This window comes from Balaenoptera ricei, chromosome 8 (assembly GCF_028023285.1).
Source record: "Balaenoptera ricei isolate mBalRic1 chromosome 8, mBalRic1.hap2, whole genome shotgun sequence".
NCBI classification, from domain to species: domain Eukaryota; kingdom Metazoa; phylum Chordata; class Mammalia; order Artiodactyla; family Balaenopteridae; genus Balaenoptera; species Balaenoptera ricei.
This window is the reverse complement of record NC_082646.1, coordinates 69,502,108-69,527,362: the sequence shown is the minus strand read 5'-3', so window position 1 is coordinate 69,527,362 and position 25,255 is coordinate 69,502,108. Positions and strand designations below refer to the sequence as shown.

The 25,255-nt window shown below is 47.0% G+C and overlaps 1 protein-coding gene across 5 annotated transcripts in view; it reads right to left on the bottom strand.

Annotated features, from left to right (window-relative positions):
- Nucleotides 1–8,174, bottom strand: part of MICAL2 (microtubule associated monooxygenase, calponin and LIM domain containing 2) — a 218,993-nt gene extending 210,819 nt beyond the window's left edge. For all 5 annotated transcript variants that reach the window (XM_059931145.1, XM_059931149.1, XM_059931146.1 and 2 more), the window contains exon 1: nucleotides 8,033–8,174. The gene's annotated coding sequence lies outside the window, so the exon portion shown is untranslated. The remainder of the gene's footprint in view (nucleotides 1–8,032) is intronic.
- Nucleotides 8,175–25,255: the final 17,081 nt, after the last annotated feature.

Below are 25,255 nucleotides of genomic sequence, written 5' to 3'. Positions count from 1 at the left end.
GCCTTTGCTTCCCTGACCTACCTTTTTAAGAGATTACAACTGCCTGCCAAATTTAAGTGCTGCCCTAAAATCAGGACATATAAGGTCTCTCAGCGTGGATCTGAAGGGTTTCAAAATGGGTAGAGAGTAAGTGTGATGAAGAATGAAACTTGGAGGCAATCTAGGCCGGGGTGTGCAGCCCTGTCAATTAAAGGTCTTTAAAAATAGCCTCTCTTCTCTCGTGCTGAAGATAAAGATGAAGTTTCAGCAATAAACAGACATCTGCTGGAGCTTCTGAAGAGATTACAGCAAAAACACCCCAGAGAGCAGTCATAAACAGCCCAGAGCTCTCTCCAGGTACCCACAGCATCCTGTTCACCAATGGCAGGGGAGGGCTTAGGGGATGGAGGGACAGAGAAGGAGGTGGTGTTCAGAGGCTGGGGAGGATGCAGCAGGAAGAGTTGGTGCAGGAGAGCCCAACTTGGCAGAAAATGGAGAACTGGCTGCCTTCTGCAGGGAAATAAAAGCTCAGGGACCTACCAAGAAAATTTCCAGAGGATTCCATGCCAGTGTCATTCATTCTGAAAATGGGTCACTCCTTAAAATTGGAAAAAAAAAAACTGACATTTTTGAGTGCCTACCTAAGCGGGGCACTTCACAAATATTTTAATTTTACCTCTACATCAATTCCCCAAGATTGGTGTGATTACCACCTTCTTACAGACAAAACTACTAGGGTTCATTGACGCCCAAGGCCACATGCCTAGGATTCAAACCCAGGTTCTGTCTTAGCACATTTGTTTGTCTTTGCCTATATCACCTGCACCTAGAACATGCCCCTGAGGTTTATTCTCAGTGCCCAGACTCTCTACACCCACAAATCTAACACAAGGAGAGTCCTAAAGGGGAGAGGCAGCAAAGCAGAGTAGAGAGGCAGGAGTTAAGCCATGCGTGCCTAATTCAGATAACTGCTGAGTCTCGGCAGCCCTGTGGGTCCTATCGCTTCCCATCCTGGTGGCTTCCCAGCAGACCCTGGACCCACCCTCCTCCAAGGAACAGCTTTCCTTGGTGATCAAAAAGTCCAAGTGACTATTGCCCAGGCACTCCTTCATCCTCCCCTCCACCTCATTCTCCTGGCCCTGGCACAAGTTAAACCCTGAGATCCTGCAAATCTTCACCAGATTCAGTCAGTACTCAGATCAGTGGCCAAGGCCAGCCACTCAGAGTCACCAGAGCCAAGAAGCAGTTTCCGCATCTTAACACATTGACACTACGGTGCAGGACGAAATGTTCTTAGACTCCCACTCCCATCTCTGGCCTGGCTGGGCTTCTGCACTGGGTGTGTCAGGAGCTCGGGCCTGCAAACATCCCAAAAACTTGCTGTCGCGGCAGCTCAGGGACCAGGGGCCACCGGCCGACTCCCTGCCATTCTGTCTTGCTGCCAGCAGAAAGGACATGGGCACTGGACATCCTCCACTGCAAGGGAAGGGGAAAACCTGAGCCCCAAACCAGCAGGAAACAAGTCCCTGTTCTCAGGCTTGCGTTGATCTCTGTATTCCCCAGAAAGAAAGCTGACCGAGCCTTGAAAGGAATACAAGAGTGGCAAGGTCTCTGGACACCAATGGGAGAAGGCGGGTGAGGGTGGGGACCGGCAGGGAGATTACCCTGACCCTCAGGGGAGAGAAACACCAGTGCGAGTACGGAACACACTAAAAATCCCAACCCTAAGAACATCGGCACCATCCCCCACACAGCACTCACTGCCAGCCACGCGGGAGACAGACAGGCTTTCCTGGGAGGAACTGTAGTAATATTTAGATGCATGGATGGGTACAGAGCAATTGCATTTGAGAAACGACACCATACCTGGTACTCACAAATGGCTCTTCATCTGGGACACAGGGATGGACACTTCCTCAACGGCTAACAGTGAAGGGAAGCATCGCAAAAATCAGACTCCACCGTGACCTAACCCTGCGATGAAGGTTTGTTTGTGACCAGAGGGCCGAAGTCCCCATCACCCCCACCAACGCTGAGTTCTGAGACCAGATGATCAGGGCTTGAGAAAGGAGGAGCCTTATCAGCGCAGACCAGCCATGCTTTCTACCTCTCAGGAGGTGGCAGGGAGGAAAACAGAAAACGGTGGAGGGAGGGGTCAAGGCCCCCCAAAGTGAGGTCAGTGGGGCGTTTGGCCATCAGGCACTTTCCCAGGAGGAGAAGACAGGCTGTCTGAGCCTGAAGCTTTGCCCTGCCTGCTTCTTCTTAACCCACTATGTTATTCTGTCTTCCTCTGATATCGCAAACTCTCTGAACAAAAAATCAAAATCAAGAGCCTAACATTAGAATGATTTCATTCTGGGGAAACCAAAATGAAATTCTCAGGAATGAAAGGGAAGTGGTAGACTGGGAGGGAGGGTGAGGCTATATGGATTTCATAGCTTCCCATCTCCTAAGCTCCGGCTTTCTTTGCTTTCTAACTTTTAAAAAGTACAGGTATGGGAATTCCCTGGTGGTCCAGAGGTTAGGACTCTGTGTTTTCACTACGGGGGCTGGGGTTTGATCCTTGGTCAGGGAACTAAGATCCTGCAAGCTGCACCTCATGGCCAAAAAAAATTTTTTTTAATTATTTTAAAGTACAGGTATGTTCTTTAAAATAATGCCATAAAATAAGCAAATATCAAAATCCCAATGGCTCTGTGACCTATCCACACATAAAACTGTACCAAATGCATGTATAATTTTGTCTACCCATCCAAATTGGTTGAAGGAAGCTCTCTTTTTTAAGAGGAAAAAACCCCCAAATATTTGGATTTTCCATTAGAAAAATAAAATATTTTTATTATAAAAATTTAAGAAAAATACTGAGAAATAAATGATAAAGGAAAAAATTAACTTTATCCCTGCCATGCAGAGAGAAAGACAACATTTTCTTATACTTAATGCCTAGTGGAAAAGACTGTTTACGTTTAAGAAGAAAGAGGAGGAGGAGGAGGAAAAGAAAAAAGCCTCTTAATTTGGGGCCTGTGTGCAGAGAAAGGTCTTTTCTGGGTGGGTCAGAAGATGGCTATCAGAGTGCCTAGCACAGGGACTTCCCCAGTGGTCCAGTGGTTAAGACTGCCTTCCAATGCAGGGGGCGCAGGTTCGATCCCTGGTCTGGGAACTAAGATCCCACACGCCGCGAGGTGTGGCCAAAAAGAAACAAACAAACAAACAAAAAGAGTGCCCAGCACCTTGGGGAGATCTGACAAGGAATCTAGATGTGAAGCCTGTTATCCAGGGGAGCAAGCACACCTTTTCCTTCCCTCCTGAGCCTCTGGTCTCCTTTATTAGGACACCCACAAAGGTGCAAATGGTGACACTATCTCTTCACCATAAATTCAGACCAGACAGTGAAAGGTCGTAAGTGTTTGTTTTCTGTCACAACCCGTCAGTTGCAGATGGATAATACCTTGAGAAAAACCCACACCTCCCCCAGGTGTGAGGCCAGATAGAGAAGGCTCCTGAAGGTACAAGGCAGACTCTTGCACTGCCCAGAGAGAGGCGGGCGGCATTCTCTGGGCAGCAAAGCCAAGTGCCTAGCTTTTAACGTGGTAATCCCTGCGGCTGAATAGGTCAGGATTCAGAGCTCAGGCAGAAATGACCTCAGTCCCTATCAGTCCCACATGTGATCTGGGGAGGCCAGCTGCTGATCAGGGCACCACAGCGGCTGTCTGGGCTCCCCACACCACAAACCAGAGCACGCAAGGGAGCACGGCAAATAGTTCTATTATTTCAGGATGTTTACAGGCTGACGCTTCTGAGGAAATGTCCACACGTGAGCAAGTCATCTTTTTTTTAAAACCTCTTATCTAAACACAGGCATGGGCAGTCACAGAAACCCACCACTGGATTAATTCATTCAAAATGCATTTCCTGAGTGGCTAGGACACCACTGGGCAGACACTCACCACGCCTCTGCCCTGTCCCAGACAGGGCACTGGGGATCCCCAACAGAGCACAGAAGTAGACTCCAGCATCAAAGCGTTCGCCGTCCACTGGGAGATTTAAAACGGAGGGTAACAGCTGGTTAAAAGTGGGAGTGGGGCAGAGGGGGTGGTGCTCCAGATTAAAGTAGGCTTAAAAGGACTACCAACCAAATACAGCATACAGACTTTGTTTGGATCCTGATTTAAACAAACCAGTGATGAAGGTCACTTCTGAGACAATGAAGGAAATCTGAATATGCACAGATGCGACCAGAAAATTACTGTTAATTCTGCTACATGCAATAACAGCCATGTGGTCATGAAAGAACATTCTTTTCAAAATAGATATATGCTGGATTATATAGGGGCAAAATGACATGATATCAGAGATTTCCTTTAAAATATGTCAGGAATAAAAAATAGAAGGGAAGAAAAAGAGAGAGAGAGAGAGATGAAGCCAGCCTGGCATGATCTTGGTTGTTGAAGCCGGATAATGAGTATTTGGGGCTCATTATACTATTGTCTCTCTTTTTGTGTTTGAAAATGTTCTTTTTTTTTTTTTGGCTGTGCGGCTTGCAGAATCTTGGTTCTCCAACCAAGGATCGAACCCAGCCCCTCGCAGTGAAAGCACTGAGTCCTAATTGGACCACCAGGGAATTCCCTGAAAATGTTCATGATATTTTTAAACAGAGGACTGCAACACATCATGGTAGATATCCTAATGAAGACTGGTATAAAAGGCAAAGGGGGACCTCCCTGGTGGTGCAGTGGATAAGAACCTGCCTGCCAATGCAGGGGACACAGGTTCGATCCCTGGTCCAGGAAGATCCCACATGCCACGGAGCAACGAAGCCCATATGCCACAACTACTGAGCCTGCGCTCTAGAGCCTGCGCGCCACAATTACTGAAGCCCGCGCGTCTAGAGCCCATGCTCCGCAACAACAGAAAGCCACCGCAAGAGTAGCCCCCACTCGCCACAACTAGAGAAAGCCCACAAGCAGCAACAAATACCCAATGCAGCCAAAAAAATAAAAATTAAATTAAATCTTTAAAAAAATAAAATAAAATAAAAGGCAAAGGGGATATAGAGCAAAGAGCAAGGAGGATTTGTGAGAACCAGAAAATAAATCTGTCAAGTTTATGAGTGTTTTAAATACCATTTCATAGTGGGGTAGGAAGACGTGTTCACAAATAATTACAATATAAGATGGGGAATCATAAGCACAGCAGGCGGCTGCACACACCAAGCCTCCAGGGTTCAGAGGATGGCCACGCGGTTTTTTCCTGTTTCCCTTAGTGTTTAATTCCCCACACAGACCTCACTCATGCAGAAAGAGGCCAGACCCCTAGCTTGGTCACTCACTAGCTGTGTGATTGGGGGAAAGTTCCTGAGCCTCAGTTTCCTCTTCTATAAAATGGGAATAATCCCACCTACTTCTTCAGAGGGCTAAAGTGGGGATCAAGTGATACAAAGTATGAAAAACCCCAGCATGATATACAGTGTTTCCTTTCTTGGCTCTTTAAGCAACAGAGACCCTCTAGCCCTGGGAGGGCCTCAAAGATTGGCAATGTTCAGCCCAAATCTTGCACCCATACCCCAGCCCTCCCACCAGGGTCAAGGCTCTCCCTCAAGAAGGCAGGACCTACCCACCCCACCCCCACCCCCCTTAGTAGAGAGTGAAAGGAACAGGCCCATGACTGGGAGGCACACCCAGATGGGGGTGTGGACATGGGTGGAGAGAATAGAGACACATCCCAATCACAGGCAGAGAGGGATTACTCAATGCTCCTCTGCTCATTACAGTTCCTGGGAATAGGCCTCCAATGACCAAGCTACAACCAGCCTTAGTCCTTAAGCTGATTTATACTAAAGTGTAACTGATTGGTAGTAGGCTAATCACGATTTTCTTTCAGAAGAGAAGGATGAGCAGAAAGGCAGCCCTGGGCCTGAAGAAGGAAGGAGGCAGTGATTTCATTTTTTATAAACATAAGCTCGAACTATGGATTTCAATCACCTTACAATCACAATTAGTATACCTCAACACCTGCCCTTCCCCCAAAACACAAAATAAAACTAGAATTGGTCCTAAGGTAGAGGTTATTTCAAATAACAGTCCTCCTGGGACTTCCCTGATGGCCCAGTGGCTAAAACTCTGCGCTCCCAATGCTGGGGGCCCGGGGCAGGGAACTAGATCCCACATGCAGCAACTAAAAGATCCCGCATGCCGCGACGAAGATCCTGTGTGCCGCAACTAAGACCCGGCACAGCCAGATAAATAAAATAAATATTAAACAAAAAAACACAACACATATAACAGTCTTTCTAAACCATCCCACAAGCCAACTCTCAGGCGCAGGGCCAAGTCAATGGCAGAGGCAGACTTCCCCCTCAAATAGCACCCAAACACCAACAGTCAGTCCTTCCCCATCACAGCAAGACCAACACCGCCATCACCCCTGATGGAGGACAGGGTGGGCAAGGGGTCTGTAGGTTGAACAACCTGGGCTAACCTGGGTCAGTTCAAGTGCATTGCTAAAGAAGCACCCACAGGATCTTTGGATGGAATCATTTCAGAGGCCAGGAGCCTGCAACACAGCACACCACTCTCCACAGCCATGGGGCAGCAGGAAGGGCACTGGACTGAGCTCTGGCAGAGTCTGGTTCAAATCCCAGCTCAGCTGCTTTCTATGTGACCTTGGGCACTTACCCTACCTGAGTCTGTTTCCCCATCTCTAAAATAAGGAGGGCATAACTCTCACAGTTTTTTGAGAGTTACTGTGAAATTCTCAAAAAGTGCCTCAGGGCAGGACCTGTCCCTCAATAGGCACTTAATACATCTGTCTTCACTCTGCCTGAAGGCCTGTTCTTAACTGCAATAAGAGCTTCCAGAACATCAGGTGGGACTGCCCTAGAGAACTGAGCCCCCCCCCCCCCCCCCCGCCTTGGATCCACTTCCCCTGGAAAAGGGACAGGAACAGAGCTGGCCTGGGGGCCCAGGGGACCCCAGTGCCAGGGCACCCAGGCAAGCAAATGTCTGAGGGCCAACCGGCTGCTGGCTTTTTTTCCCACGGGGCCTGCCCAGAAGGGGGCTGGTTAGTGGCTTCATCCTTCACCGAAACCACTGAGGGCTGCAGTGAGCAGGCAAGACTGACAGCAAGAGGTCCCCACACTGCTTAAGGTCCCAGCAGGGCCCAATGCGCCTCCAGATAAAAGCTCTTTGGACTTTAAGAACCCAGGCTTTAGAATAAAACAATGTGGAAAGAGACACAAGTTTACTCTGGTTTCAACAGCCTCCTCCTCATCCAGTAAAGGCCATTCCCAGTTCTGCCAGAGGCTGGTCTAGGATAAAGTTAACCCCACCTGCCCCGGCCTGGAAGCCAAGTCAGCGGCGCTTCTGCCCAGGGCCAGTCGGCAAAGGCAAGGCGGGAGCCTGGGACGCCCCGGCGGGGGTGCTCCCGGGCCTGGGGAGAGCGCAGGCTGCTGGGGGCGCGAGGCTCAGAAAAGACAGCGCCACGGCCCCTCAGGCCACCGCCACCGTCCCAGACCCAGTCTCCGCCCGCAGGCGGCCAGGCCACCGACATTTGGCCCAACTTAACTTCCTGTTGTTAAGGAGGGAGGGGAACCGGGCGGGGGTTGATAGGCGGGGGGGTGGGGGGGGGCGCCCAGTGAAAAGCCGGGAAAGAACGTGACCGGCGAGGAGCCCAAATCGTGGGAAGATAAGTTTAGGGATGATTTTCTGCCCCGGCGGCAGGCGGTACTGATGGCGCGTCGCGCCCACTCCATGTCGACGTTTGGGTATCTTCTAGGCTTAGAATTGAAGAATTTGGGTGTTGGGGGGCGGAGTAAGAGGTAATTCGAGGTACTGGGTTCTAATGGATTCGGAGAGCGATAGGGGTACCCCGGCCTCCCTGGGCAGTGCCACCTGCTCGCTGGGCGCCCCGTGGGGTGGGTCTGAGGCGGGAGATGCTGCGGCGCACCTGACCCTCTCCGGCGCGGGCCAGGGCACAGAGTCCAGGCTCGGCCGCCACGGTCCCCGCCCGCCCTCCTCAGAGCCCCGCGCTCCCCTTACCCTTCCCCCGGTCTTACCGAGAGCCGCGCCGGCCGCCGAGCCTCGGGTGAGCCCTTGTCTTTGCCTAGGGCCGTGTGCGCAGCGGTCTGCACCAGGAGGCCGCCTGCGGATCTGGCAGCTACCTAGGCGGCCCCGCACAGGCTTAGCCGGGCGAGCGCCTGCGGTTCTGCGCCGCGCCGCCAAGGGGACGGGGAGCCACCCCCATCGGCGGCGCGGCCAATGACAGGTCAACCAGGGGGCGCAGCCCCGCCCCCAGCCTGAGGCCCATAGCCAATGGCAGCGCAGCGCGGAGCCACCCACGCTCCCCGCCCGCCCCGCCCCTTTGGGGCCAGCTGTCACCGCGGCTGCAGCGGGCGCACGTGGGCTGTAGCCCAGCCCGAGCGTAGGGAGCAACCTTGCGCTCCTACCCAGACCAGTGCAGGTCTGAGACCAGCAGAGGGCCGATGGGGACGAGGCTTGGTGTTGCTGCTAGATGAAAACCCCGGTGCTGGTATCCAAATGTCAAGGTAGAGGCGAGGGCTGGGCTTCACGCTTCTTGGCCTAGGCAGCTGGAAAGCAAGCCTCAGCGTCCCCTTTTGGACTTGGGGGAGCAGCATAGCACTTCCCTTACCGGCTGTGGACCTCCCTTCTTGCTTTGCTCCTTGACCACCCTGGGCTTCAGCAAACCCCTGCTAGCGGATAGACCCTTCCCCTCACCTGGACTGGCCTTGCCTAGAATAAAACTGGTGGGAAGAAGGGCAGTGGTGCAGACCACCCTTTACCTTCGTCACATCACCCAAGCACCCTCTTTTCTTGGCTGTCAAATGACTACCTTAATCTCTGCTCTGCCCACCCTCACTGGCTGCCCACAGCTCCAGAGAGCGCCGTTCACAGTGTGAACAGTGTGAGGGTGTGAAGCCGCTTTGTGAACTGCAAATTCTGCAAACACCTTGGGCAGACTGCCCTGGTAGCAGTGATCATGAAACAGGGATCCCACGGGCAGGAGCTGTGTCTTACTCACCTCTGGGGCCCAGGGGCCTAACATGGGCTTGGCCCAATATAAATGTTCTTGCAACAGAGCTGACCCAGGGGGAGGAGAACAGGCAGGCTTGGGCAGTGAGAAAACAGTATTGTGGCTCCAGCCTGCTGGAATTTCCACAGCATCAGACCACCCTCTGGAGAAACTACATTCCCTTGCCAGGCAAGTGCAAATAGAGCAGTTTGCCCCCATCAAACCTGGGGCTTATTTTTTTTCCATACTCCTTACCATGTGATCCTACGCGAGGCCTTTTGGGTTTTCCCAGGGATTGTCCTCCTTGGTTGCTCTCTTAGCATCTTCAGAGTTCAGTCGACTTCCTGAACATGAACTTTCAGCAAAAGCCTTCCCTGTTCAGTTTGCAAGACTCAGTCAGCACTGATTCTCAGAGGGGCAGCTCTCCCCTCTGATGGAACTCTGCCTGTGATGCCAGTTGACGAGGTATCCTCTACGCACATTATCTCATTTAATTCTGAGATAATGAATGAAATGGTATGGTGACAGTGGCTCTGCATGGTATGCATTTTTATTATCATTCCCTTTTGCAGATGGGAAAACTGAGACTCAAAGAGGTAACGTAGCTTATCAAGGTCACATGGTTAATAAGTTTCAGAGCCTAGATTGATTCTGGATTCCAGAATCTACATGCCTAACCACTATGCAATGGGGCCTCTGCCATCCTGCCCGTACTTCTGGAGTGCTGGACAGGCCAGGCCTATCCCTGAAGGAACTGCTCTGGGGCCTGACCTGCCCCCAGTCCATCCAAACGTTCTGTTGAGGTCAGGCCTGGGCACTGTTGGGGACAGGAGATGAGGTCAGCATGGCCCTGCCTTGTTTACAGAGTGACTGATAGAGGAAACAGCATTCCCTCTGCCCCCAGCCCAAATCCTCACTGGACACAGGCCTCTTGCTTCTGGCCTGGGCCTGAGACACCCATGCTAAGGATGGAGATGGAGACAGAACCATTCATTCATCTCACAGATGCTGCTGTGAGCTAGGTATGGTTCTTGCATTCATGCAACTTATTCAGCTGATAAATAATCAGAAGTACACAGTGCTATGGGAGCTGTATTCTTTATCACTTACATTTTTTATCATTCGCATCACCTTATCTATAGCACGTGTTCTCCAAATTAAACAAATTTAACACTCCTTCAGGAACACTGTGGGCCCACCACAGTGAGATACTACTGCTCAGCATAGACATTCTATTAGCTCAAAAACTAAAATTTATCAATGTGTTCCTGGGACCTCTGCCTCCTCTCTTCCCAACCTTTTTAACTTGGCGGGCTCAGGTGAAAAAGAATCTTGGGTCTGAAGGCTGAAGAGTGAATTTTCCTTGGATGTAGGGCAAGCTGGGGGCTGATGGAGGCTGACTGCAGGAAGGGAGATAAGCCTTGAGACCTCTTGAATCAGTGGTCAGAGTCCCTTGCCACCACATACAAGCCACCCTTGCTGGCCATCTCCTTGGGGGGTGGACAGGAATGGGGACAGAAGATCACAATTGTCCCTTCTCTGGACAAAGCAGGAGCCATGCGCTATCCTGCCGGACCCTGACTGTGCCTGGGAGTTTATACAACTAAGATCTTCAAAGAAAAGATCGTGCAATGTTAGAGTGGACTTGAAAGAAATATTATCTAAGCCCTTCACTGAACAGATTAAAGAAATTTAAAAATTAATGGGGAAGGGAAGGCACCACGAGAGTCACAGAGCATGAAAGTGGGTTCCAGGTCTCCGACGCCTCTGCTTCACTCTGAGCACGCCAGGCAAACTCAACCTCCTTGCGCCGTGGCTCAGTATTCTATATTTAATAACAATCTCTTCCCAGCCCACTCTTCTGGGATGGCGAATGTGTGTTTGTGAAGGTTGTCTGGGAGATGCAGATGGCCACATTAGCATCAGAGGGAGGGAGAGAAGGAAGGCCCAGATTCGTCCCTAAAAATATCTACATCTCAGACTGGAAGCAATGGGTCTCAGCAGCACCACGCATGCCTCCCCGGAAAGAACTCCAGCTGGTGATCTCCATCATCATTGTTTATCCACCTGATGGCATCCTGCAGGGGCTGGACGGGTAGTGTGTCAGGCCTGGCTTCTTTTTATTTCCAGCCGAACAGTTGGCTTGAAGAAAGGTCAGAGTTGAACTAAGTGGATTCCCAATGCAGAGATTTCCTGCAGAGGAGTCCAAGTGGGTCTCACCGCGTTGGAATGGCAGGGGAAGGAGTGACCACCTGTGCCTCCTCCTCCAAATGAAAAAGGATTTGTGCCCTCGGACCCCTTCCTCACATGCATATGTTCCAGGAAGGGGTAAAACAGTGAGTGTGGTCTCACCAGCTTTCTCCCCAAGCCGCTATCAAAGGGCTTCGGTCTTTCAGAAGGAAGAGGAAGGCCGATATCTATACAGTCTGGTGACCTCGTTAGATGATGAGAAAAGGCTGATTGGCCCCAGTCCACCTTGGGAGCTATCTTTGGAGAAGGGTTTTCTAAGGAAGTGGAAACATTTCTACCTCCCTCAAACAGGCTCAGGAGTGTGCGAGAAGCAAGGTCACTGGGGCCTTGTTCCAGCCCCTTATCATCCCAATAGGCCTCAAAATGCACTATTTTTCATGGATAAGACATATAAAAGTTTTCAAGGTCTCTAGGAACTCATCAAGCCTACCACACATTCAGTGCACTTTCCAGAGACAGTTTGGAGAAAAACTAGCACATGTCAAAATCAGTAATGCCCTCAGAACCACTGCAGCACTTTGGGGGATATGTGTATTTGGCTGCAATGATGGGAAGGTCAGTGCTGGAGAGATGAAGCCACAGGCAGGAGGTGATGTAGCAACCAGAGCAAATAGAGAGCGGGTGTGCGGAGGAGAGGGGAAGAGACACAGGGTCATGAAAGTAGTCTGGCCCCGGCTCCAAACAGTCTGGGGAGAGGCAGAGGTACCTACACACATACTCAAAGCCAACTGTGAAACCTGAGGGCACAGTTCTGGTCTCTAGAGACGCAGAAGTCTAACCAATAACACAAAACCCACTACACCCTCATGGCAGGCTGGGCCATACCTGCTGCCCAGGCAGACTCTTGTTCATGCAAACCTAAAGCCCATTCTAGGACACACTGCTGTTATTGAATGAAGTGCCCAAAACCTCCACAGGGTAGGGGCAAGGACAGGGACACTCTTTTCTGTTCTAGCCCATGGAGGGGACTCAGGTTCAACTGTCTATCCATCCAACATACATCCACCCCACAAACATATACAATGCAGTTATTCTAAGAGGCATCATAGCCGAGCAGTTAGGAGCACAAACTCTGAAGTCAAGATGCCTGAGTTTGAATCCCAGCTCTGCCACTTATTAACTGGGTGACCTTGGGCAATACTTAACCTCTCTGTACAGTGGGTTCCTCGCCTGTAATGGGGAATAGTAATAGCAAAGAGAGATGTGTGCTTCGAACACATATACATAGTAAATGATATACATGGGTTTTGATTAAAATAATTTGGGGTCTAGTATCAAGAAGGGGGTAGAGAACTAGAGCCTCTAAGAGGCACCTTTATGAGCAACTCCAGATCAGGGACATGGCCACGCCCAGTACGACACCGTGTGTGTATCTCTCAGCCACATTTTAAGGTGGATAATTGTCATCCACACCTTAGAGATGAAAAAATGGAATCTTGGAGAAGTGAAGTCACTCGCCCAGTCTCCCAGGAGCTGGCATATGACAAGGTGAATCTAACTGGCTGACACCCTACTCCTGGTTACAAGACTGGACACAGCACCCAGGCCCGGCCAACCACATAGCCCCAGGGGTGACTGGTCCAACAGACATGTATATTGTCCAAGCAGATTTCTTCTTCAGGACCAGTGTATAGGTAGCATGAGAGAAGCTCTCTGTCCCTGGAAGTCAGGGCTACCAGTAGTCCCACATGCAGTGGAGGAGATCTGACTACAATAGGAAAGAAAGAGACTCCTCTGACTGAAGAAGTAAAGCTCCAGCTATTCTTTGCAATTCTCTTGACTTCACCTTCCTCTGTGTTGGTTTTGTCTTCAGGCTGGTTTTCCTTACTGTAGCCAGTGCCAAAACAGCTCTCAGTGCCAGAAGCTACCTTATCCAAAAAAGAACATTTCTGACCCAGCATTCCAAGCAGGAGTCCTGAGATCCACTCTGATTGGATTGGGTCACATGCCCACTTGAACCCGTGCCATAGCCAGAGGTCTGGAATGTGCTGATTGGCCATGCCAGTCAGGGCCCCTGACTGGACCTGGGGTGGGCTCAGCTTCCCCTGAGACACACAGGCTGCATGGGACAGAGGTGGACACCTGAATGAAAACTGAGTATGGTTAGGAAGGGAGAAGAAGGGATCGATTGTTATATGTTGGGTGGATAGAGCAGATGCTTCTAGTTTCCGTATACACCAGTGGCTTTCTATTGCAAGCACCTGTGACTCCATACCCGTGGGTTTCCTCTGGCTTCTGCAGTAAGCTTAGCCAATGCAGAGGGCAGTCCAAAGTATGAGATTTAACACCACTGGAGCAACCTTCAAACAAGAGTGAGCAAGAGTTGGCGGATACATACCCCAAATGTCTCGCCCTCAGGTGGGATATCTTGGAGGTGTGTGCTCTATCTCTGTCTCTGTCCCAGAGATCTCCAGCAGGACTGAGCCCAGGTAATTGCTTGTTAACATGTCCTCTATTGCCTCCCTACCATCACTTCCTCAGTTCTTTACTGGTGCTTCCCAGGATTACTTCCCAAATAAACTACTTGTACTCACATTCCCTTCTCAGGGTCCACTTCTGGGGGAGCCCATCCTAAGACAGTAGGGTCAGCTGATCTGAGCCCCAACCTTAAACTCCTCGAGATGAGCAACAGTGTGTTATTCAATGCTGTACACACCGTGTGTGTTGCTTAAACAGCACCCAGCACATGGGAGGTGTCAGTAAATGTTTTTTGAAGGAATAAAAGAGGAAGCTATTTAAAAGCAATATACAAACAAGGTGTTCGTACCACCCACCCACTGTTTCTCCCATGGGTCTGGACCACAGCCATAGACTTGGGCCCATATGAATGCTCAGAAGGAATTTGTGCTTTTTACCTCTCAGAAAGTACATCATCCTGACCTCCTCTTGTATCGTCCACTCCCCACATACCACCTCCCATGAAGCTTTTCTTGCATTTTGTAGCGGATAAATACATTTTAATTAAAATTAAATTCCTGCACAGTCACTCTTCTATTCAAATCTTTCTCCTAGATGTAGCTTAGGTGACCAGAGATTACCCAGTGCAGCCCAACCTCTGATTGATTCAGAGGGGTGATTCTTCCCCTTGTCAGATGAGTGGGGTCTTCAGGGGCACTCAGGATGACTGTGATGGAGCTGGAACCCCCAAGTTGAAAGGCCCAATCCAGCTTCACATGTCAAATTCTGGTGGAAAGTGCTCAGGTTCCAACGACCTGGGTTCCACCCTCTGCTCTGCCTACCAGTGTGACTTTGAACAATCCAGATGATGAAGATAATAAGCTTTATTTGGTAAGAACAGAGTATAGATCAAATGAGGTGACATACATGAAGGTGTATTACTAGCTCTGACTAAATGTTAGTTGTTTTCCCTCCTATTTGTAAGTGTGGTGGTTTTATACTTTAGCAACTTACAAAGCTAGAACTGGGTTTCCCAGAGCCCTCTTGGGGTCATCGGGTAGTCAGAGGAGGAGGTGGTGAGAAATAGACACGAATTCCGGCTTCCTCTCAAGGGTTGTCTATGTTCCATTTGCTCTTGATTTCTCCTGCTTCGTATCTGCGTTTTCTTCTCACCTGCCAACCCTGCTGACCAACACAACTTCAGGCCCCGAGCAGGCACCAAGGCATCAGCATTCCCAGACCTCTTCACCAGCCGCCACAGCTGTGTGAACTCTACTCCCTATAATCATCCGTTACTCCATATCACAGTATGACCCTGCTTCCCTGATCAAACCCTAACTGATACAATAGGTAAATAAAACCGCCACTTCTCATGGGCCTACAGTGGGCCCATAATTACCTTATATAGCTTCACATCATCCGTACAGGATTACTTCTTAGGATTAGGGACTGAGATTATTAACCCAATTTTATACTTGGTGTATTAGTCAGGGTTCTCCAGAGAAGCAGAACCAATAAGAGATTAGATATAAAGATAGAGATAGAGTTATCGTGAGACATTCGCTCATTTGATTATGGAGGCTGAGAAGTCCATGATCTGCTGTCAGCAAGCTGGAGCCCCAGGAAAGCAGGTGGTGTAGTTTCATACCAAGTGTGAAGGCCTGATAACCAGGGGAGCCAATGGTGTGAGTTCCAGTCCAAGGGCAGAAGACCAACATTCCAGCTCAACAGTCAGGCTAACAGAGTGACTTCTCCCTTCTTCCCTCTTTTGTTCCATCCAGGCCTTCAAAGGACTGGATGATGCCCACCCACATTGAGAAAGTCCCTCTGCTTCACTCAGTCTACGGATTAAAATGCTGATCGCATCCAAAAACACACTCACAGACACACCTAGAAATAATATTTAACCAAATATCTGAGTACCCTGTGACCCGTCAAGTTGACACATAAAATTAACCATCACACTTGGAGAAACCAAAGATCAAGAAGGTTAAATACCGTGTCCTAGTATCTGGCAGAACTAGGATTTAAACTCCGGTCTGTCCAGCTCCTGAGCCTAAGCTCTGACCACTTGGTCACTCTGAAACTTATCGGAAGCACGTATCTCATTAATTATAAAATTACTGTCAGTGTGATATATTCTTGTTAGAAAAAGGAAGGGAATTCTCTGGCAGTCCAGTGGTTAGGACTTGGCACTTTCACTGGGGTGGCCCGGATTCAGTCCCTGGTCAGGGAACAAAGATCCCACAAGCCATGCCGTGAGGCCAAAAAAAAAAAAAAAAAAAAAAAAAGAAATAGGAAAGACTCTTAGACATGCTAGTTTAAAATGTTTAACATGCCAAACACATGGCGAAAGAAAAAAGGGATGGGTGCAGCCCCAAAGATGTAAAAACACTGTCAAGAGGGCATAAGTTGTAGACCTGCTGGTCATCAGGCAAGGTGTTCGTTAGGCAAACTGGTCTCATCTGAAGGGGTCTGATCCCTCTCTGCATAGGCATGTCAGAAAAGAAATTTGACTTTTTGCCCAAAGAAATGCAATCGTTGTTTCTCTGCGCAGTTCACCACTCAGCACCCTCCCACTGGCCAACAAGCCCTGACAGTCCAACTGGGTGAAAATCAAAGAAGTGATTGAGTGAGGACTGCTCTGGCTTTGTGCCCGAGTCACAGGATCCCAGGACAAAGCAGGAAGGCATGGCCGCAGTGGCCTTCTAAGAATGCCTGGGAGGCCAGCCCTCGAGGTTTTCTATTCCCCTGAGGACTGAGGAAAGCATCTCAGAACAAGGCTGTGGCTGCCTGTGGACAGCAAGGAGTAAAGCAAATTTATGATGCGTCGTTCACTCAGTAGGAGAAGGAGGACCTGGGAGGGGGGCAGACGGAGGCCTGGGAAAGAGATGCCATGAAACATGGCCCGATTGGATCCAGACCCTCCCACTCCTGGCCTCAGGGCTTCATGCCTGCTGTTCCCTTTCTTCCTTTCCACCCACAAATGACAGTCACTCCCTTGTAGACTGTGCCCTGGGTCACCCCCTTCTTCCTTGTTGCCTTGGTTCATGCTCCTTCCACATTCTGCAAATAGACTCACCTGTGTCCCTGTGAAGTTTTACATCTCTCTAGTTGTTTCCTTAATGTCTCCTCCAGAGAAGTGCTGTATCTCTAGAACCTTTTTCTTCCTTATATTAAAAATAGGCTTTTTCTGGGAAGATGGAGTGTGTGAATTTTTCCCCTATTCTTCCTGTTAAGTACACCTAACAACCCTTGATGAGGGAATCCCCATAATGTTATCAGCTGATTTTTCAGCAGAAACTCTGAAGGCCAGAAGAGAGTGGCAAGATATATTTAAAGTGATGAAAGGGAAAAAAATAATAATAATAAAATAAAATAAAAATAAAAAGAGTCTTTATCTTTTTTTAAACAAAAACTGTGCCCAATCAAAAAGAATAATATAAACTATATAATCTTATCACTCAGAGATTTGGATCATCAACACCTTGAATATGGATCCATTCATATTATCAATATATACAGCTATGAAATCGTGTAGCTATAGAGGCAGTATGAGAGAGGGTTTAAGAATTTGGGCTTTGTAGTTAAATCAGCTTGGCTTGGAATCTCTAATCTAGCTGTGTGATCTTGGATAAAATAATCAATCTCTCTGAACCTCAGTTTTCTCTTGTGTAAAATGGGAATAATCAAGTAGTTACAACGTTGTATTAATTTTGTTTGTATTAATTTTTGTTGTTAGGATTAAATGAAATGATCCACCTAAAACCCACTAAGCAAGGTATATAAAATCACTATGTGTGTGTGCGTGTGTATGTCTGTGTGTGTCTGGGGAATGGGACATTTAAAATACACATAACAAAAAATTCACCATTTCAACCATTTCAAAGTGTAAAACTCAGTGGATTTAGTAAATTTACACTGTTGTACAACTATCACCACTATCCAGTTCCAGAACATTTTTATCACCTCAAAAGGAAACCTCACACCCATTAAGCCATCCCTCTCCCTCTCCCTCTCTCCAGCCCCTGGTAACCACTTATCTGCTTTCAGTCTCACTTTCTCGTCAGCCTTTCTCTCTCTTTTAATTTTTTTCCTGACAGCTTGGTCACACCTCTCTCATCAAACAGACCAAATCAAACTTAGAAAAAGGAAACAAATCTAATAACAACAGAAAACTACAAAACAAACATGAAAATGATTTGACACAGCTCCTTTCGTCACGGCTCTCACGGTCTCATCATCGGACTTGAAGAGTGATCCATCCATGCTTGGTCTGTCTGCATCCTCCGGGCTCCCTCACCCTACACCCTGTACCCAGGCTCTTGTTGGGTGACCAGGGCCTCCTGGTTGTCAAATCCGTGTTCTATTTCCAGCCTTCACCCTCCTTAATACCGATATTGTGGTACCACATGATGCTGTGGATTAGCATCCTTCTTCAAATCCTCTTTCCTTTGTTCCTAAAACACCCCCGTCCCTCTCTCTGGCCCCCCCCACCCCCGTGCTGGCAAGTGTTCTTCCCACTCTTCTGCCTCCATCTCTCTCCTTGGGTGATTGCATCCATTGCCCCTGCTTCCTCGACACATCTCAAATTCAACACGTCCAAAAATTGTCCAAAACCCACTTAATGATCTATATTCCTAACTTCACTAATGGTATTCCAACAACCCAATTTCTCAAACCAGAATTTTCAGTCATCTGCGATTTCTCCCTTTTTCTAAATTTTTTTTCCAACTGGATAACAAATTCCGTTAATATAGTTCAGAGACATCTCCTGAGTCCACCCCCACCTATCCACGCTTATGGCCACTTAGTTCAGGTCGCCAACCTCTCTTCTCTCAACAACTACAATAACCTGTTTAGTCACATATATCCTTTCCATAACTGTCAGAGTTGTAGTCTTTTTTTTTTTTTTTTTTTTTTTTGGTGGCCACACCACGCAGCATGTGGAACTTCCCCGACCAGGGATCGAACCTGTGCCCCCTGCATTGGAAGGGCAGAGTCTTAACCACTGGACCACCAGGGAAGTTATATTCTTAAAATACAAAAGTGATCATTTCGTTCTCCTCTGTAAACGTCTCTGCCTCCTTAGAAAATACACCCACATCCTTTCTGGCCCTGACTACCTCCTGACCCTCAGCTCCCAGAATATGCCAGGATGTGCTGCAAATCCTCCACTCTGCACCATGGGCTTCTAGGTGAAGCTGCCTCTAATTTCTGGCCCCAGAGATGGGACACATGACCCAGCCTGAGCCAATCAGCAGTCTCCATCTCTCGGGCCCCAGTAATTGGTTCAAGCCCCAGTCAGTCAATGAAATGCAATTCTAGGCTTTATTTGAGCTAAGAGGAAATCAAACCTCTTCTTTGCAATAGACATGAAGAAACAAGGTACAGAGAACAGAACTGCTACATCTTGCAACCAAGGGGAGCCTGTGAATACAGCCATCACTGGGGAAAGAGGAAAATCTCACTCTGGTGACATCTTTTGAGGCTTGGATCAAACCCTCAAAACCATATACCCTTTGTCTCTCTCCTTTTTTTAAAAATTGAGGTATAATTGACATATAACATTATATTAGTTTTGGGTGTACAACATAATGATTAGATATTTATATATTGTGAAATGATGGTCTAGTTAACATTTGTCACCATATATAGTTACAAAAAATTTTTTTTTCTTGTGATAAGGGCTTTTAAGATCTAATCTCTCAGCAACTTTCAAATACATAATACAGTATCATTAATTGTAGTCACCATGCTGTACATTACGTCTCCATGACTCATTTATGTTATAACTGGAAGTTTGTACCTTTTGCCTTTGTCCCTTTTTTAAATGTAAGCCAATACATTCAGCCACGTGCCCCTCCTTTTCTTTTCTTTTTTTGCTTAAGATAGTTCGAGTTAGGTTTTGTGTTACTTGCAAACCAATTTATGACCCTTTAAGCCAGTGTTTCCCAAATTTTGCTGAACATTAGAATCACCTGGGGAGCTTTTTCAAACTCCCAGTGCCAATTAAATCCTAACGACTGGGGGTGGGAGCCAGGCTTCAGTCATTTTTAAAGATCTCAGGTGATTTCAGTGCAGAGTGAAGCATGGGAACCACTTTAAGCAAAGCAAGCTGCTTCATCTTTACTTCCCCAGCTCCGCACCTTCCAATTTACCAGAGTTCTTCATGCCGCCATATTCCTGGCCTGGCTCTGTCTTTGGGCTCAGAGCATCTTAATGGCAAGATTCATGTTTTTTATCCCCTCTGCCTTGCACACGGTAAGCCCTCAGTAAGTATTAAATAATGAACAAATGGATGAATGAATGGGACAGGTTCATACCATCATCATACATATTTTTTTCCTTCAAGGCACCTTGTACTGAGTACAAAGTATAAGAAAGTTCAGGCTCTGGAACCAGAGTGCCTTTGTCCAAATCCTGATTCGATGGGACCCAGGGTAGGTATTCAACTGCTCTGGGCCTTCTTTCCTCATCTATAAAATGTTAATAACGATAGCGCTTACATCACAGTGATGTTGTCGGGAGTTCAGGGTTAATACAGGTAAAATTCTCAGCACATTGCTTGGTACACAGCAAGCACGCAATAAGTGTCAGCCTCTACCTTCATTCATTCATTTATTCCTACCAGAGAACTGGGTCTCCCTCCAGGCCAGAGGAATCACGGAGAGGATGGGTGCGGAGATCTTCATACCTGTGTGCTCTGTGGAGGTGGTTTTGCTTTGCATGCAGCCTGTTAATGCAGGTTAATTTTGTTCAGGTGGCTGGAAGTTTGCTACGTTGGGGTGCAGAGCCAATTACTGCTCGGTGGCAGAACAAAAGACTTGTAAAGTTCTCATTACTGCTGGGCCCGCCCTGCTCACAGTGCCAACGGCACACAATCAGGTGTTTTCAGAGTCACCTGAATAGAGCCTGTTATTTGGATTCAGGCCAGGTAAAGGGCTATTGTTTTGTATTATTCTTCTCAGGGAATTTAGCCTGTTTTAAAGGAACTCTTTTTCTGCCTAAGGGGAAAAGAAAACACTTCCTCATGAAGAACACAGATTTATTGGTTGTAATGGAAATTTACCTGTCTAGGCTTTGTCTTTAAAAACCTACGTGCTTGGGGACTTCCCTGGTGGCGCAGTGATTAAGAATCCGCCTGCCAATGCAGGGGACACAGGTTCGAGCCCTGGCCCGGGAAGATCGCACATGCCTCGGAGCAACTAAGCCCATGCGCCACAACTACTGAGCCTGTGCTCTAGAGCCTGAGAGCCACAACTACTGAGCTCACGTGCCGCAACTACTGAAGCCCAGGTGCCTAGAGCCTGTGCTCTGCAACAAGAGAAGCCACAACAATGAGAAGCCCGCGCACCGCAACGAGGAATAGCCCCCGCTCACCGCAACTAGAGAAAGCCCACACAAAGCAATGAAGACCCAACGCAGCCAAAAATCAATCAATAAATAAATACAATTAAAAAAAAAAAAAACTATCTCCACGATGATAGTTTATAAAAAAACAAAAAAAAAACCTACGTGCTTGTTAATTTGTTAGCAGAGTGGTTGCAGGGCTCTTTGCTGTTTTAGGGGGAGACAGTAAGCTTCTAGCTAAGGATGTCCTTGAAAACATCACTCCTACTCTCCTACTGTCAGCCTTCTTATCTGTCAAAGGAGGGGGCAAAGGACAGGCTGCCTGCTTCCTGCCCCCCTCCCTTCCACCAACTTGTATTCATTGAGCTCCTATCATATGCAGGGTACAACTGTAGGAGCGGTGGGGTACACACAGATAAACAAAAGCTGATTAAGCCATTGCCCCACCTTCAGTTAATTTGTAGTTTTGCAGGGAAACTATAACCAAAATCACTGTGTCGTAGTTAAGGTTTTCACCACCTCCCATTGAAACAGTTTTTCAATGGCTTCCTAACCAACCTCCCTGCCTTCATTCGGGTTTTCCATCCTCTACCACTGCCAGAAGGTTCTTTCTGAAGCACAAGTCCAATCAGGATGCTGCCCTCCAGCCCTGTAACACAACAGGCACTCCAAGCCTTGTTTGCTTTTCTCATTCTATACTCTCCTAATCCTCTTTGTCTTGCAAACTCCTACTCAATTTTCAAAGCCCAGCTCCTCGCTTTTTCTGTACCCACCCCCTTGGCAGAATGAATTATGAATCACTCCCTCCTACTGTGGTATCCCACACTTTTTTTAAAAAAATAATAAAACCATAAACATTTAAGCACACCTCAGTTTTAGCATTTATCACAGTAAGATCCTTCACCTGCCTGTCTCCTCTAATAGCCTACAAGCTCCTACATAGAAGAGGGACCGCTCTTAATTTTTGTTTCCTCAGTGCATGGCACTGAGCTGGTGCTGCACTGGTGATTTCGAAGTCATTGAACATTGTAGGTGAGAAGTGCGTTAAGGAGATGCACAATCTCTAGGAACACTACTGGATATAATACAAGGGCAAAAAACATTTCTGCCTTTTGCTTTCCCAAACCATAACCATGCATTTTGGGGAACTCAGAGACCAGGGACCTGAGGGCTTTCCCCCTAATATTTCAAACATAAGAAAATAAAGTATAACACACCAAGCACTCATGTACCCACCATACAGCTTTTTTTTTTTTTTTTTTTTTAAAGAAATTCACGTTCTTTTATTTATTTATTTATGACTGTGTTGAGTCTTCGTTTCTGCGTGAGGGCTTTCTCTAGTTGCGGCAAGTGGGGACCACTCTTCATCGCAGTGCGCGGGCCTCTCACCATCGCGGCCTCTCTTGTTGCAGAGCACAGGCTCCAGACACGCAGGCTCAGTAATTGTGGCTCACGGGCCCAGTTGCTCCGTGGCATGTGGGATCTTCCCAGACCAGGGCTCGAACCCGTGTCCCCTGCATTGGCAGGCAGATTCTCAACCACTGCGCCACCAGGGAAGCCCCACCATACAGCTTTAATGAATCTTATTTTGCCATACTTGCTTCAGATGAATTTTTTCTTTTTAAAAACATAAATATTATAGTTAATACGTGCTGTTAAAGGCATCTATTTCCTCATGAATTTAATGTTTGTCATTCTAATATGTTTTTATACTTTTCCTACATAAGCATGTATTTCTAAACAATGTTTTGTGCTGTTTTTCACATTTTTAAACATGTTAACTTGATATAGATTCATACTATATGAAATGACAGTTTGTTTTTTCTCTTAACATTATGTTTTTGAAATTTATCCATGTTGATATTTGAGATTTACTCATGAGGATATGCTAATTTGTTTCGACTGTTGAGTAGCACACCACTGAGTGAATACACCATGCTTTATTTGCTCATTCCCCTGTTGATAGATTTTTTTTGCTTCTATAATTGATATTGCAAAACATTCTTACATATGTCTCTTTGTGTACATGTATAAGAGTTGTCCTGTAAATCTAGAATTGGTATTTCTGGATCATAAGGAATATTCCTTCTCAACTTTATTCACTAGTAACACATTGCTCTCCAAAGTGGTTGTACCATTTACTCTCATCTTGGCCGTTCTATCCAGCATGAACCACTGCTGCCCACACTTTAAAGGTCTTGCCAGTCTGATGGGGATGAAATGATACCTCATTGTGATTTGAATGTGCATTTCCCCAATTACTGTGAAGGTGAAGCTTCTTATGTTTATTGGACACCTGGTGTCATTTATTTGTAAATTTCTAATTCATACCCTTTGTTGATTATCCTCCTGGGTGGCCTTTTCCTTACTGATTGTGGGAGTTCTTGATATATTCTGGATAGAGTTTGTGAGGAGTCTTTTTACTTGGTTTATTGTGTCTTTTCTTGAACAATAGTTGTAATCCTAACTTACGCAAATTTATTGTTTCCTTTATGGCTTGTGGGTTTGCTAGTCTCTATTTTAAAAAACATTACCTTATCCCAATGTCATAAATCTATTCTCTTATGTTTACAGTCTCTTCCAAAAAGTTTTACATACTACTTTAAAAAAAATTGTTTTTATTTTGCATTCCACTTTTTGTTTTCTGTTTTTTTTGTAATTAATTTTTATCGGAGTATAGTTGATTTACAATGTTGTGTTTCTGCTGTACAGCAGAGTAAATCAGTTATACATATACATATATCCACTCTTTTTTAGATTCTTTTCCATTTAAGTCATTATGGAGTATTGAGTAGAGTTCCCTGTGCTATACAGTAGGTTCTTATTAGTTATCTATTTTATATATAGTAGTGTATATATGTCAATCTCAATTGCATTCCATCTTGAATTTTGACTTTTCCATGTGGATAACCAATTACCCAACATTGTTTATTGAATGGTCTGTCCTTTCCTTATTAATGTCACCTCTGTCATGTATCAGGTATTCAGATACATGTGAGTATATTTCTGGGCCCTCTGTTCTATTCCATTGGTCTATTTGTCCATTCCTGCACTAATTCCTTTATGTGAATGGCTTTGTAATAGGTCTTAATAACTGGCAGAGTTGGTCTCTCCTCCTTGTTCTTCTTCAAAATCATTTTGGCCATTCTTTGGCCTTTTCTCTTCCATATGAATTTTAGATCCAGCTTGTGAAGGTCTAGGATAATCCTTACTGAGATTTTGATGGGCATTTCATTAGATGCGTATATTAATTTGGGAGACATCCTCATATTTATGGTACTGGATCATCCAATCCATGGGTCGGGTAGAGCTCTCCATTGATTCAGGTTTCCTTTTGTGTGGGATGTGGCGATGAACCGCAGAGCGTCATTCCCAAAGAAATCCCCAGTGGAAGAGTAAAGAGCATCTAGAAAGTGATCACTGGGTGTGAGCAGAGTCGAATAGCAGGAAATGAAAGTAAGCTCTTCAAACCGATTGCTGAGGTTTGGCTAACCCAGGGATGGTAAACAAGCTCCCACTTCCTAATCCCACAGGGGCAGGTAGTGCTGGTCCGACAAAGCAGGACCTCCGAGCCTGGGGCTCTCGGCTTCCTTCCCAACCTGGCCCTTTAGGCAGCTCCCACATTAGTCAGAGCCGGCACGGCGAGCGAAACTAGCCTAACCTCTCTGGAGGAGGCATTTCCCGGGACCCTTGAACAGCCCAACACCGGTGGCTCTGCAGGCCTGCACAGGGCTCTGAGCTTGCTGTCTTCCAAGACAGAAGTGCAGGCCATCAGACTTGTGATCTCCTCCTGTTTTAGAGATCGCCGCCTCCTGGAGAAATGGTAGATTTTATGCAAACCAATTAGCTCTGTAGCCTGAATGGAGATATAATTTGCTGCAGGATCTGGTTTTGACTTCATTCCAGCCACCAGTCTACTCTGTGTTGTTAAGTGTGCAGAAGCCCTTGAAATCTGGTCCCTGAGTGCCGGGCAGTGGAAGCTACTTAGTTTCCTTACACCTTTTATAAAAATGATCATTACAATATATTATAAAGAGATTAAAACAAAGACTTTTTAAAAGACTTCTCCCTGCTCCCTTCTGGGCCCTTGGTATCTGGCGCACAATAGGTGCTTACCTGATGCACATTAGGTTGGTGAACATTCATGAAGAACGTATCCTGTGTCAGGCCCTGGGTTAAATACTTAAGATCTGAACCCATTTAGTCCTCACCTCAGTGGCATTATCATCTCCATAAAGGCTCAGGGAGC